The 17,697-nt window shown below is 27.0% G+C and overlaps 1 protein-coding gene across 1 annotated transcript in view; it reads left to right on the top strand.

The window, feature by feature from the left end:
* Window positions 1-17,697, top strand: part of LOC145271434 (uncharacterized) — an 89,552-nt gene that overhangs the window by 38,443 nt on the left and 33,412 nt on the right. Inside the window, exon 4 of the transcript XR_013865873.1 lies at window positions 24-102. The gene's annotated coding sequence lies outside the window, so the exon portion shown is untranslated. The remainder of the gene's footprint in view (window positions 1-23; window positions 103-17,697) is intronic.

Raw genomic sequence — 17,697 nt, 5'->3', positions numbered from 1 at the left:
TTTTTATTTTTTTTTTTTTTAAGTTTTCTGCGAAGCTGCTTTCTGGTCGCCATCTTGAATTTTCAACTCGGCTGTCAACGAAAATACAGCAATAATACGTAAGTAAGTATAAATACTTGAATTTATTCGTTTCTACCATTTTGTAAAAAAATTCATTTTGCCAGTTTGTAAGTAATTTCGGGTTTGTTTTACTCTACACATAGATTCGAAAAAGTTGTCAAAAAACAAATATATAACAAATAAATGTCATCAAAGGCAAGATAAGTTACTTTTCTACCAAACTGGATGTATTTTTTGTGTTTTTATTCAATGTAACATGTTTATTCAGCTCGAAAAACCATACAGTGTTTACCGATGTATTGGAAAATTCAAGATGGAGTCTGATTCTCTCTTTAACACGGTAAGTTTGGAAAAAGGTGTTATAAATAAAAAACTATACAAAATACTATTAAAAACCCGCCGAATATATGTCAACCGGGTTTGTATTACTGTACACATAGATTCGAAAAAGTTGTCAAAAAACAAATATATAACAAATAAATGTCATCAAAGGCAAGATAAGTTACTTTTCTACCAAACTGGATGTATTTTTTGTGTTTTTATTCAATGTAACATTCAATGTAACTAGGTAGGTAGAAGAGTAATTTACGGGTTTGTATTACTGTACACATAGATTCGAAAAAGTTGTCAAAAAACAAATATATAACAAATAAATGTTATCAAAGGCAAGATAAGTTACTTTTCTACCAAACTGGATATTTTTTTCGTGTTTTTTTTTATTTTTATTTAATGTAACATGTTTATTCGGCTCGAAAAACATATAGTGTTTATTGATGTATTGGAAAGTTAAAAATGGTGCCCGGCTTTCTGTTTAACATGGTAAGTTTGGGAAAAGGAGTTAAAAATAAAAAACTATACAAAATGCTGCTAGAAACTCACTTAATATATGTTCCGTGACATAGGCTGACATATATTCGGTGGGGTTTTAACAGTATTTTGCCTAGTTTTTTATTTTTAACTCCTTTTTCCAAACTTACCATATCAAACAGAGTGTCGGTCGCCATTTTTAACTTTCCAGTACATCGGTAAACAATGTATGTTTTTCGAGCTGAATAAACATGTTACATTAAATAAAAACACTAAAAACCTATCCAATTAGGTAGAAAAGTAAATTTTCTTGCCTTTGGTAACATTTATTTGTTATATATTTGTTTTTTTGACAACTTTTTCGAATCTATGTGTATAGTAATACAAACCCATAATTTCAGTTTGCCATTTTGTAAATAATTTCATTCAGAATACTGAAATAATAATGTTAAGTTTTGGGTTACCCGGCGTTGCCTGGGTGATCGGCCCCCTTCCCACTCCGAGGGACAAAATTTCAGAAAATGTAAAAATTACGAAAATCGATAAGGTAGAAAATTATTTATTAAAGAAAATAAAAAATAGAATTTGATCGTAAGACCAAGGAGAGTTCAAAAGGTAGGCAATTTTTTATTTTGATTTAAACAAGATGGCGGCAATTTTTCATCTGTTACCACGATTAAAGTTGTTTTTTTTTTTTGGTACTTGTACAGTTTAATCAAGTCAGTAAAAAATGAAAATATCGAAGAAAAAAAAAAAAAAAGGTTATATTGCACGTATCCATTATGGAACAAAGTTCTCCGAAAAAATTTCACTCAATTTCATCTTTATCTGTGCCTAAACCTAAACCTAAACGTAGATTCCATGAGCAAAGCTTCTTTCTTAGAACTGCACGCCTATGGAATTGTCTTCCATTTTCCTGCTTTCCAGCTGACTACAATATGGTTGTCTTCAGGTCTAACGTAAACAAGTTCTTGATGAGCCGTTCCATATAAGTTAACAAATTTACCAAATCTCCATTACTAACGATTGCTATATTGTCTAATTTCTGCTGTACACTTTTTAACCCTTGGCCTTGATAAGTAGTGATACCTATGTAAAAAAAAAAAATTTTTTTTTTTTTTTTTTTTTTTTTACAGTGAAAAAACAATTTGTTATGATACCGAGCAAAAGGTCTGATTTTTAGAAAGAAAAACTAGTTATAAAGATGGGGAGGGGGTGTCGGCACGTTAACTGGAGTTATCTCCCCGTGGCGTGTTTAACAAATTCCATAATGGCTGACTTCAATGCGCTCTCATAAGAACGTGTTTATTCACTTTAAAAAAGGTACTACTGGATCAAATAAAATGAAATTTTTTTTTTGAGATCTTCAGTCCAAAACGGATACGTACAATATAACCTTTTTTCGATATTTTCATTTTTTAATGTCTTGATTAAACTGCACAAGTACCTTTTTTTTTTTAATAATACAAAAATATTTAGGTAATTCCGAATTCATAATTTGGACGCTACCATCGTAATTTATTAGAATTGACAAAAAAAAATGTTTAAAACCATTGTTTTTTTTTTTATCTGATAACTCCATTTATCGACAACAAAATTTCGGCCTAATAGTGTAGAAGTGGCAAGGTTTGTTTTACAATAGACATAGGTAGGAAAACGTTAAGAAACAAAGCTTCTCTCTTTTCGTTATAATCGCTCTGAAACGCAATTTGTCCTAATTGAAACGAATGGCTCTCGTCTTGGGGAAGTTCTATGTTTTGACAAGCTTCTGGGACTGACCTTCAATCTTGATCTGGAATACATCAAATCTTTTGCCAAGATCGTTGGAAAAACGGTTGGATCACTCTACTGCTCCAGAAGGTATCTCACTGCTGATGCTTTTCTCCTCCTTGCAACCTCTATCTCACAGAAGAGATGTTGCGAGTTTGTCTCTGATGTATCGTTATTTTCATGGAAAGTGTTCGACTGAGCTTCAATCTATGGTCCCCCCTCGCCAAACTTTCACAAGAAACACTCGTCTAGCTGTAAACACTATCAATAATTTCTCCCACTCTTTATCTGTGCCTAAACCTAAACGTAGATTCCATGAACAAAGCTTCTTTCTTAGAACTGCACGCCTGTGGAATTGTCTTCCGTTTTCCTGCTTTCCGGCTGACTACAATATGGTTGTGTTCAAGTCTAATGTAAATAAGTTCTTGATGAGTCGTTCCATATAAGTTAACAAATTTACCAAATCTCCATTACTAATGGTTACTATATTGTCCAATTTCTACTGTACACTTTTTAACCCTTATCCTTGAGTGGCCTCTTGGCCTTGATAATGTGGTGATGCCTATGTAAAAAAAAATTTTTTTAGGTAGGAAAACGTAAAGAAACAAAGCTTCTCTCTTTTCGTTATAATCGCTCTGAAACGCAATTTGTCCTAATTGAAACGAATTGCTCTCGTCTTGGGGAAGTTCTATGTTTTGACAAGCTTCTGGGACTGACCTTCAATCTTGATCTGGAATACATCAAATCTTTTGCCAAGATCGTTGGAAAAACGGTTGGATCACTCTACTGCTCCAGAAGGTATCTCACTGCTGATGCAATCCTCCATCTGGATAAGAGCTAGGGGTAAAATAGAGTGCTGGGCAGGAGTTTCTTGGTGCACCCTATGTTATATAGGGGTTTCATTAAAGAGAGTCCTAGTGAGAGACTATTATAAGGGATGCTTTTTCTTGTGAGAGTTCTTGTCTTATTACATATGATGTTGTATCTTTAGAGAGAGAGATGTTGTTGTAAGAGAGATTGTTCGTTTATAACTATTCCTATATTTTAAATGTTCATTACTTAGACGTGTAGATACGAAGAAAGCTCTTAGAATGATGAGATAGTGTTCAGCAGTCTTAGTGTAGATATGATGTAGATTCACATTGTGGATATGAGATGTCGAAACGTGTATGTAATGACATTTTATAACACAGACATATAATAACAATACAATTTACCTTTTTGTAGAAATCACAAACACAAAGATGTCACATTTTAGTTTCTGAAGTGACGTCTCGCTTCAGACGTCCGCCTGTCTCTGAGTTTTCTCACTGACTGTCTCTCCTGACTGTCTCTCTGACTGTCTCTGTGACTGTCTCTGTGACCAACTCCCACTTCCTATATTGAGAAATCCATGCATCCCGGCCACGTGAGCAAAATTCACGTGTTTCAACATGCGCGACTTTGCACGTTTCCGACATTGATTTCCCAATAACCTATTTTTCTTGTGTTGTTTCCACAAAGGAATTTAACCTACATATCTAATTTATTTAACCCATATTTTATTATCCACATTCTTTTAACAATTGAATAGTTTATTTATTATTTATTTCATCCGAATTAACAATTTACTGGACATTCCATTTAAACCTATTGTTCTTTAAAACTTATGTCCAGGGTTCGATTTCTGCTTTCTCTTATTTTCATTTTAACTAATCTCTCTATTTTTATACTTACATGAACAGGGGACAGCCCTTATCATGTAACATATCTACAAAAACTAAAATGCAGAATTACCCTGAAAAATCTCATCAGTATGCCCTGTATTTGAGAATTCAAGTGATTGCTCATCTCTTTCACAAGAAACACTCGTCTAGCTGGAAACGCTATCAATAATTCCTCCTACTCTTTATCTGAGCCTAAACCTAAGCGTAGATTCCATGAACAGAGTTTCTTTCTTAGAACTGCAGACCTGTGGAACTGTCTTCTATTTTCCTGCTTTCCAGCTGACTACAATATGGTTGTCTTCAAGTCCAACGTAAAAAAGTTCTTGATGAGCCGTTCCACTTAAGTTAACAAATTTACTGAATTTTCATTACTAATAATTACTATATTGACTACTGTACACTCTTCACCCTTATCCTCTGTGCGTTTATACATATTTACAAACATTGTTGGCTACACATGTGCATACATGTTTCTGCTGCAACTAATTTAAAGAAGCAGCAGATTCAGGTCAAAATTTCTTTTACTATAATTTATGGTCTGCTTGTTATTGAGCACTTGATGATAAACACTGATGACACGACCATCTACAGCAACACATCAAAGGCTGTAAATGACAAAGCTCTCTCTGATTCTCTCTCCTCTGATCTCGAACGAGTGGTTCAGTGGGGGAAGACGTGGCTGGTTACCTTTAATGCATCTAAAACCAAACTCCTATCTTTACATCATCAACGCTCTGATCCCCATCTGGCATCAATTCAAATGGATGGCTCTCGTCTAGGAGAAGTCCCATGTTTTGACAAGCTTCCGGGCTTGACCTTCACTCCTGATCTGAAATGGAACACGTACATCAAGTCTGTTGCCAAGGTCGTTGGAAAGAAAATGGGATCCTTTTACTGCTCCAGAGGATATCTCACTACTGATGCAATTTTCTATCTATATAAAAGCCAAGTACGTCCAAGGATGGAATACTGCTGCCATATCTGGGCAGGAGCTGCTAAAAACAGCCTATCCTGCCTTGACAGAGTACAAAATAGACTTCGTGGCTTAGTGGGGGATGCCCTTTTCTCTTCCCTGCAACCTTTCTCCCACAGAAGAGACGTTGCAAGCCTATCTTTGTTTTATCATTATTTCCATGGTAGGTGCTCGTCTGAACTCCAATCTCTGGTCCCCCCTTGCCAATCTTTTACAAAAAACACCCGTCTAGCTGAATCCACTGTCAAAAACTTTCCCCACTCTTTATCTGTGCCTAAATCAAAACGTAGATTCCATGAACAAAGCTTCTTCGTTAGAACTGCATGCCTGTGGAACTCTGTTCTGTCTACCTGGTTTCATCCTGACTACAACTTGGATGCCTTCAAGTCCAACGTAAACAAATTCCTGATGAACCACCCCCTTAAGTAGACACTTTAAATATCCACACTAATGTACTTTACTTACAATAACCCTTATTCCTGAGTGGCTTCCGGGCCTTGATAAGTGGTGACCACCTTGTAAAAAAAAATCCTCTATTGAATATATATATATATTACTGGATTCCAGGACTAGAATATGTGTGTGTATGTATGTGTATATTGATATGTGTGTTTATACGTATCTGTAACTCTGTCTTTACTATTATATAAAAGTCATTTTGTGTGTGTGTGTGTGTGTGCTCCTCCTTCATAGGTTCTGAGACGGCTGAGCCTATCTTTTGTAAATTTCACACAAAGGTAATTTATATATCTGGCAGTGTTCTTAAATATGTTTTGTACAGAAATTCATTCAATAAGTATAAAAAATCGAAAAAGTAGTCTTTCTCTCTTATAGATAAAAATATTCTACAGGGGGAATATTTTATGTTAAACAAACTAAGGGAGATAATAAAATCTATATATTACAAGGAATCTTTGAATGCGTCTTCAAGGTTTTGATTCCAAGCAAATTTGGAGTTTTGTTTGACGAGGTCCCGAAAAGGCACCATAACTGGACCCAGTGAATATGCCCAGGCTACTTGGTTGACAAGCCCAAACCATGATCTGGCATCAGTAATTGTCTTTGGGACTGGAAAATCCTGTATCGCTTGTATCATGGACTCAGAAGGGGTCACTCCTGAAGAAGTTATCTGGAGGCCTCCAAATTGTACGACATCCTGACAGAATTGGAATTTGTCGGTGTTGAGCACAATTCCATTCTTAGCACATTGGAGCAGAAAATCGAAGGTATGATAAAGGGCTCCGTCAATGCTAGAGTCATATAGCAGGGTATCGTCTACTATCTTCACCTTGCGTGGGATATCTTTTATTATCTCATCGTATCTACGAGTGTAAGCATCCCCAGATGCGACATATCCTTGAGGCATCCTAAGATACATGTATCTTCCCCACTCAGTTATGAAGGTGGTTAATGGTTGAGATTCTTTGTCTAAGAGAATCGAGTGGTATCCATCAACAGCGTCTAGGACTGTTTTCTTTGTTCTAGGTGGCACTTGCAGTGCCAACTGGAATGGCGACCCAGTATGGTGGGTTTCTCGCTTGCATTGAGAGTTAAGGTGTTGGTAATCTATTGTTCTCCTTGGATTACCATTCTTTTTGGCAGTTATTACCATAGTACTGCACCAATCAGTAGGCATACCCACGGGTACTGGAGCTATGATACCTTTTTCCACATCTTTCCAAAGGGCTTGTGTTACTGGTTCCTTGAAGTGGAAGGGTACAGGAATTGGGTTATGCCTGGCTTTAGGGATTGTAATAAAATCTATATATTACAAGGAATAATTTACTCGGTGGACTGTATCTGTATATTGATATGTGTGTTTATACGTATCTGTATCTCTATCTCTACTATTATATAAAAGTCATTTTGTGTGTGTGTGTGTGTGTGTGTGTGTGTGTATGTGTGTGTGTGCTCCTCCTTCATAGCTTCTGAGACGGCTGAGCCTATCTTTTGTAAATTTCACACAAAGGTGATTTATATATCTGGCAGTGTTCTTAGATATGTTTTGTACAGAAATTCATTCAATAAGTATCAAAAATCGAAAAAGTAGTCTTTCTCTCTTATAGATAAAAAAATTCTACAGGGGGAATATTTTATGTTAAACAAACTAAGGGAGACAATAAAATCTATTACACGGAATATTTTATGTTAAACAAACTAAGGGAGACAATAAAATCTATTACACGGAATATTTTATGTTAAACAAACTAAGGGAGACAATAAAATCTATTACACGGAATATTTTATGTTAAACAAACTAAGGGAGACAATAAAATCTATTACACGGAATATTTTATGTTAAACAAACTAAGGGAGATAATAAAATATATTACACGGAATATTTTATGTTAAACAAACTAAGGGAGACAATAAAATCTATTACACGGAATATTTTATGTTAAACAAACTAAGGGAGACAATAAAATCTATTACACGGAATATTTTATGTTAAACAAACTAAGGGAGATAATAAAATCTATTACACGGAATATTTTATGTTAAACAAACTAAGGGAGATAATAAAATCTATTACACGGAATATTTTATGTTAAACAAACTAAGGGAGACAATAAAATATATTACACGGAATAATTTACCCGGTGGACTGTATGTGTATATTGATATGTGTGTTTATACGTATCTGTATCTCTATCTCTACTATTATATAAAAGTCATTTTGTGTGTGTGTGTGTGTGTGTGTGTGTGTGTGTGTGTGTGTGTGTGTGCTCCTCCTTCATAGCTTCTGAGACGGCTGAGCCTATCTTTTGTAAATTTCACACAAAGGTGATTTATATATCTGGCAGTGTTCTTAGATATGTTTCTGAAAGTTCTTTTTTATTAAGTCAGTTGCTCCCATCACAACCGGTATAATGTTTATGTCTTTCAGAGACCATGTTGTTTTTAGATCATTTTTTAGTTCCTGACATTTTGTTATCTTTTTCTGTTCAGCTCTATTAAGGCCAGAGTCATTTGGGACTGTGATGTGAATAATGAGCACAGTTCTTGTGGACTTGTTACATATTACAGCATCTGGTTTGATGGCCTTGTCTTTTATGTATCTGCCCGTCTGTATGCCTTTGTCGTAGAACACAGATGACGTCATGACCTGATTTATTTTAAATGCAAAACTTAACAAATTTCATGTACGTCGCGTTAGGCAGTTGATTAGCATGTTCGTTCATTATCTAAATGTTTTGGGTTTGAATCGTGGTGTGAGATGTCTTTTTTTTTTTTTCGATTTTTTAAATTTAAATATTGAACCAGTGTTATTTAAGCCATTTTTCACATAACGTTCGTTTTTCTGGGTTTTTTTTTAACTTCGCTGATCCACCCCCGACCACACACCCAAAAATACCCAGGTACTCACCGATTTTTAAAATTTTAATATTAAAACAGGCTTATTTACGCCATTTTTCACGTGTTTGTTTTTCTGTTTTCATCGTTCGTTTTTTTTCCTGCTTAAGTGTTAACGTTGTTTTTTTTTTTACTTCGTCGTCGTAACGCTCGACGACTTTCGGCCGCGCACCTGTCAATTTTGTTCTTAAATAAATTCAAACATCTTTCACTAACTCATTCTGGCTGGCCGTTTTTATTTTCACACTTCGCCTCAGGTCTTCCGGTTCGATCCCCCCCCCCCCCCCCGGGTTCTTTTTTATTTAACACCACACACACCTTCAAACACCCGGGCAACGCTGGGTACCCCCACTAGTATATATATATATAAAAGCGAAAATGTGTGTTTATGAGTGTGTACGTTTTTGTGTATGTCTGCAAAAGGCTTTTTTTTCTGGGAAGCGATCAGTCAGCTTGCTCCTTCTTAAAACTTTTTATATCATGTCTAAATCGTAATATCTCCGAGTTAACGACAGGGATCGTCTGTCTATTTAATTTGGCCGACTTTGAAAAGCTAAGTATTCCACATTTTTGAATCGCCACGTGTGGATTTGGCTTATTCGTATAAAACCAAAACAAATTCGAAGCTTATATAAAACATCATTCCCGGAGCGATCACTAGGAACGTCCAAAAGCAATCAGCTTTGATAAATGCTGAGTTTCTCCTCATATCAGACAATTGCTATTCATTTGGACAATCCCCTTTTTATGGGGAGCTGGTTCTTTCCCCCCCCCAAACATCTTGGGGAAACAAAATAAAACAAAAAAACTGCCCCGCAGTAAATTAAAAACTGCCCGGCAGTGAAATCTGACCTCATTAAGTATGGGCACCTGCCAATTCTTAACACTTAAATAAATTAAAACATCTTTCCGTTACGATTTCTTGCTGGCAAAGCAGTTAATGTCGCACGTTTTTTTTTTTTTTCACACTTTATTTTCCAAGTTTGCCTCGCCGGGTACCCCTACTAGTATAATATATTTTTGCTTTAATAAAATGGAAACTTGGAATCTTTTAATGTTTAAAAAAACTTTTTTCTAAAACTTGAATAGCAAATTACGAAATATATTCATTAAAAAATTAAAATAGATTGAATTTCAATGTTTACTAATATAAAGTCTTGCTTTTTATTTTCATATAATTTATTTTTGTTTTTTATCTAAGCATATTGATTAGAAAAATTACAAAACATATTGATTAGAAAAATTACAAAACATGTATATTAAATATATAAAAAACATATTCATTAGAAAAATTACTAAACATATTCATTAGAAAAATTACAAAACATGTTCATTTGAAAAATTACTAAACATATTGATTAGAAAAATTACAAAACATGTTCATTAGAAAAATTACTAAACATATATATTACAAAATTTCTAAACATATTCATTAGGAAAATTACTAAACATATATATTAGAAAAATTACTAAACATATTCATTAGAAAAATTACTAAACATATTCATTAGAAAAATGACTAAACATATTCATTAGAAAAATGACTAAACATATTCATTAGAAAAATTACTAAACATATTGATTAGAAAAATTACTAAACATATTCATTAGAAAAATGACTAAACATATTCATTAGAAAAATTACTAAACATATTCATTAGAAAAATTACTAAACATATCCATTAGAAAAATTACTAAACATATTCATTAGAAAAATTACTAAACATATTCATTAGAAAAATTACTGAACATATTCATTAGAAAAATTACTAAACATATTCATTAGAAAAATTACTAAACATATTCATTAGAAAAATTACTAAACATATATATTAGAAAAATTACTAAACATATATATTAGAAAAATTACTAAACATATATATTAGAAAAATTACTAAACATATACATTAGAAAAATTACTAAACATATTCATTAGAAAAATTACTAAACATATATTTTAGAAAAATGACTAAACATATTCATTAGAAAAATGACTAAACATATTCATTAGAAAAATGACTAAACGTATTCATTAGAAAAATGACTAAACATATTCATTAGAAAAATTACTAAACATATTCATTAGAAAAATTACTAAACATATATATTAGAAAAATTACTAAACATATTCATTAGAAAAATTACTAAACATATTCATGAGAAAAATTACTAAACATATTCATTAGAAAAATGACTAAACATATATATTAGAAAAATTACTAAACACATATATTAGAAAAATTACTAAACATATTCATTAGAAAAATGACTAAACATATATATTAGAAAGATTACAAAACATGTTCATTTGAAAAATTACTAAACATATTGATTAGAAAAATTACAAAACATGTTCATTAGAAAAATTACTAAACATATATATTACAACATTTCTAAACATATTCATTAGGAAAATTACTAAACATATATATTAGAAAAATTACTAAACATATTCATTAGAAAAATGACTAAACATATTCATTAGAAAAATGACTAAACATATTCATTAGAAAAATGACTAAACATATTCATTAGAAAAATGACTAAACATATTCATTAGAAAAATTACTAAACATATATATTAGAAAAATAACAAACATATTCATTAGAAAAATTACTAAACATATTCATTAGAAAAATTACTAAACATATCCATTAGAAAAATGACTAAACATATTCATTAGAAAAATTACTAAACATATTCATTAGAAAAATGACTAAACATATATATTAGAAAAATTACTAAACATATTCATTAGAAAAATTACTAAACATATTCATTAGAAAAATTACTAAACATATTCATTAGTAAAATTACTAAACATATACATTAGAAAAATTACTAAACATATTTATTAGAAAAATTACTAAACATGTATATTAGAAAAATTACTAAACATATTCATTAGAAAAATTACTAAACATATTCATTAGAAAAATTACTGAACATATTCATTAGAAAAATTACTAAACATATTCATTAGAAAAATTACTAAACATATTCATTAGAAAAATTACTAAACATATATATTAGAAAAATTACTAAACATATATATTAGAAAAATTACTAAACATATACATTAGAAAAATTACTAAACATATTCATTAGAAAAATTACTAAACATATATTTTAGAAAAATGACTAAACATATTCATTAGAAAAATGACTAAACATATTCATTAGAAAAATTACTAAACGTATTCATTAGAAAAATGACTAAACATATTCATTAGAAAAATGACTAAACATATTCATTAGAAAAATTACTAAACATATTCATTAGAAAAATTACTAAACATATATATTAGAAAAATTACTAAACATATTCATTAGAAAAATTACTAAACATATTCATTAGAAAAATTACTAAACATATTCATTAGAAAAATGACTAAATATATATATTAGAAAAATTACTAAACATATATATTAGAAAAATTACTAAACATATTCATTAGAAAAATGACTAAACATATATATTAGAAAAATTACAAAACATGTTCATTTGAAAAATTACTAAACATATTGATTAGAAAAATTACAAAACATGTTCATTAGAAAAATTACTAAACATATATATTACAAAATTTCTAAACATATATATTAGAAAGATTACTAAACATATATATTAGAAAAATTACTAAACATATATATTAGAAAAATTACTAAACATATACATTAGAAAAATTACTAAACATATTCATTAGAAAAATTACTAAACATATATTTTAGAAAAATGACTAAACATATTCATTAGAAAAATGACTAAACATATTCATTAGAAAAATGACTAAACGTATTCATTAGAAAAATGACTAAACATATTCATTAGAAAAATTACTAAACATATTCATTAGAAAAATTACTAAACATATATATTAGAAAAATTACTAAACATATTCATTAGAAAAATGACTAAACATATTCATTAGAAAAATGACTAAACATATTCATTAGAAAAATGACTAAACGTATTCATTAGAAAAATGACTAAACATATTCATTAGAAAAATTACTAAACATATTCATTAGAAAAATGACTACACATATATATTAGAAAAATTACTAAACATATTCATTAGAAAAATGAGTAAACATATTCATTAGAAAAATTACTAAACATATTCATTAGAAAAATTACTAAACATATATATTAGAAAAATTACTAAACATATTCATTAGAAAAATTACTAAACATATTCATTAGAAAAATGACTAAACATATTCATTAGAAAAATGACTAAACATATATATTAGAAAAATTACTAAACATATATATTAGAAAAATTACTAAACATATTCATTAGAAAAATGACTAAACATATATATTAGAAAAATTACAAAACATGTTCATTTGAAAAATTACTAAACATATTGATTAGAAAAATTACAAAACATGTTCATTAGAAAAATTACTAAACATATATATTACAACATTTCTAAACATATTCATTAGGAAAATTACTAAACATATATATTAGAAAAATTACTAAACATATTCATTAGAAAAATTACTAAACATATTCATAAGAAAAATGACTAAACATATTCATTAGAAAAATGACTAAACATATTCATTAGAAAAATGACTAAACATATTCATTAGAAAAATTACTAAACAGATATATTAGAAAAATTACTAAACATATTCATTAGAAAAATTACTAAACATATTCATTAGAAAAATTACTAAACATATCCATTAGAAAAATGACTACACATATTCATTAGAAAAATTACTAAACATATTCATTAGAAAAATTACTAAACATATTCATTAGAAAAATTACTAAACATATTCATTAGAAAAATTACTAAACATATACATTAGAAAAATTACTGAACATATTCATTAGAAAAATTACTAAACATATTCATTAGAAAAATTACTAAACATGTATATTAGAAAAATTACTAAACATATTCATTAGAAAAATTACTAAACATATTCATTAGAAAAATAACTGAACATATTCATTAGAAAAATTACTAAACATATTCATTAGAAAAATTACTAAACATATTCATTAGAAAAATTACTAAACATATATATTAGAAAAATTACTAAACATATATATTAGAAACATTACTAAACATATACATTAGAAAAATTACTAAACATATTCATTAGAAAAATTACTAAACATATATTTTAGAAAAATGACTAAACATATTCATTAGAAAAATGACTAAACATATTCATTAGAAAAATTACTAAACGTATTCATTAGAAAAATGACTAAACATATTCATTAGAAAAATGACTAAACATATTCATTAGAAAAATTACTAAACATATTCATTAGAAAAATTACTAAACATATATATTAGAAAAATTACTAAACATATTCATTAGAAAAATTACTAAACATATTCATTAGAAAAATGACTAAACATATTCATTAGAAAAATGACTAAATATATATATTAGAAAAATTACTAAACATATATATTAGAAAAATTACTAAACATATTCATTAGAAAAATGACTAAACATATATATTAGAAAAATTACAAAACATGTTCATTTGAAAAATTACTAAACATATTCATTAGAAAAATTACAAAACATGTTCATTAGAAAAATTACTAAACATATATATTACAAAATTTCTAAACATATATATTAGAAAGATTACTAAACATATATATTAGAAAAATTACTAAACATATATATTAGAAAATTACTAAACATATACATTAGAAAAATTACTAAACATATTCATTAGAAAAATTACTAAACATATATTTTAGAAAAATGACTAAACATATTCATTAGAAAAATGACTAAACATATTCATTAGAAAAATGACTAAACGTATTCATTAGAAACATGACTAAACATATTCATTAGAAAAATTACTAAACATATTCATTAGAAAAATTACTAAACATATATATTAGAAAAATGACTAAACATATTCATTAGAAAAATGACTAAACATATTCATTAGAAAAATTACTAAACATATTCATTAGAAAAATTACTAAACATATATATTAGAAAAATTACTAAACATATTCATTAGAAAAATTACTAAACATATTCATAAGAAAAATTACTAAACATATTCATTAGAAAAATGACTAAACATATATATTAGAAAAATTACTAAACATATATATTAGAAAAATTACTAAACATATTCATTAGAAAAATGACTAAACATATATATTAGAAAGATTACAAAACATGTTCATTTGAAAAATTACTAAACATATTGATTAGAAAAATTACAAAACATGTTCATTAGAAAAATTACTAAACATATATATTACAAAATTTCTAAACATATTCATTAGGAAAATTACTAAACATATATATTAGAAAAATTACTAAACATATTCATTAGAAAAATTACTAAACATATTCATTAGAAAAATGACTAAACATATTCATTAGAAAAATGACTAAACATATTCATTAGAAAAATGACTAAACATATTCATTAGAAAAATTACTAAACATATATATTAGAAAAATTACTAAACATATTCATTAGAAAAATTACTAAACATATTCATTAGAAAAATTACTAAACATATCCATTAGAAAAATGACTACACATATTCATTAGAAAAATTACTAAACATATTCATTAGAAAAATTACTAAACATATATATTAGAAAAATTACTAAACATATTCATTAGAAAAATTACTAAACATATTCATTAGAAAAATTACTAAACATATTCATTAGAAAAATTACTAAACATATACATTAGAAAAATTACTGAACATATTCATTAGAAAAATTACTAAACATATTCATTAGAAAAATTACTAAACATATATATTAGAAAAATTACTAAACATATTCATTAGAAATATTACTAAACATATTCATTAGAAAAATTACTGAACATATTCATTAGAAAAATTACTAAACATATTCATTAGAAAAATTACTAAACATATTCATTAGAAAAATTACTAAACATATATATTAGAAAAATTACTAAACATATATATTAGAAAAATTACTAAACATATACATTAGAAAAATTACTAAACATATTCATTAGAAAAATTACTAAACATGTATTTTAGAAAAATGACTAAACATATTCATTAGAAAAATGACTAAAAATATTCATTAGAAAAATGACTAAACGTATTCATTAGAAAAATGACTAAACATATTCATTAGAAAAATTACTAAACATATTCATTAGAAAAATGACTAAACATATTCATTAGAAAAATTACTGAACATATTCATTAGAAAAATTACTGAACATATTCATTAGAAAAATTACTAAACATATTCATTAGAAAAATTACTAAACATATTCATTAGAAAAATTACTAAACATATATATTAGAAATATTACTAAACATATATATTAGAAAAATTACTAAACATATATATTAGAAAAATTACTAAACATATACATTAGAAAAATTACTAAACATATTCATTAGAAAAATTACTAAACATATATTTTAGAAAAATGACTAAACATATTCATTAGAAAAATGACTAAACATATTCATTAGAAAAATGACTAAACGTATTCATTAGAAAAGTGACTAAACATATTCATTAGAAAAGTGACTAAACATATTCATTAGAAACATGACTAAACATATTCATTAGAAAAATTACTAAACATATTCATTAGAAAAATTACTAAACATATTCATTAGAAAAATTACTAAACATATTCATTAGAAAAATTACTAAACATATTCATTAGAAAAATGACTAAACATATATATTAGAAAAATTACTAAACATATATATTAGAAAAATTACTAAACATATTCATTAGAAAAATGACTAAACATATATATTAGAAAAATTACAAAACATGTTCATTTGAAAAATTACTAAACATATTGATTAGAAAAATTACAAAACATGTTCATTAGAAAAATTACTAAACATATATATTACAAAATTTCTAAACATATATATTAGAAAGATTACTAAACATATATATTAGAAAAATTACTAAACATATATATTAGAAAAATTACTAAACATATACATTAGAAAAATTACTAAACATATTCATTAGAAAAATTACTAAACATATAATTTAGAAAAATGACTAAACATATTCATTAGAAAAATGACTAAACATATTCATTAGAAAAATGACTAAACGTATTCATTAGAAAAATGACTAAACATATTCATTAGAAAAATTACTAAATATATTCATTAGAAAAATGACTAAACATATATATTAGAAAAATTACTAAACATATTCATTAGAAAAATGACTAAACATATTCATTAGAAAAATTACTAAACATATTCATTAGAAAAATTACTAAACATATATATTAGAAAAATTACTAAACATATTCATTAGAAAAATTACTAAACATATTCATAAGAAAAATTACTAAACATATTCATTAGAAAAATGACTAAACATATATATTAGAAAAATTACTAAACATATATATTAGAAAAATTACTAAACATATTCATTAGAAAAATTACTAAACATATATATTAGAAAGATTACAAAACATGTTCATTTGAAAAATTACTAAACATATTGATTAGAAAAATTACAAAACATGTTCATTAGAAAAATTACTAAACATATATATTACAAAATTTCTAAACATATTCATTAGGAAAATTACTAAACATATATATTAGAAAAATTACTAAACATATTCATTAGAAAAATTACTAAACATATTCATTAGAAAAATGACTAAACATATTCATTAGAAAAATTACTAAACATATTCATTAGAAAAATGACTAAACATATTCATTAGAAAAATTACTAAACATATATATTAGAAAAATTACTAAACATATTCATTAGAAAAATTACTAAACATATTCATTAGAAAAATTACTAAACATATCCATTAGAAAAATGACTAAACATATTCATTAGAAAAATTACTAAACACATTCATTAGAAAAATTACTAAACATATATATTAGAAAAATTACTAAACATATTCATTAGAAAAATTACTAAACATATTCATTAGAAAAATTACTAAACATATTCATTAGAAAAATTACTAAACATATACATTAG

Source organism: Euprymna scolopes, chromosome 46 (genome assembly GCF_053919585.1).
Source record: "Euprymna scolopes isolate OS-2025 chromosome 46, ASM5391958v1, whole genome shotgun sequence".
NCBI classification, from domain to species: Eukaryota; Metazoa; Mollusca; class Cephalopoda; order Sepiida; family Sepiolidae; genus Euprymna; species Euprymna scolopes.
Note: the sequence above shows the minus strand (reverse complement) of the source record. Positions and strands in the feature narration are given on the sequence as shown.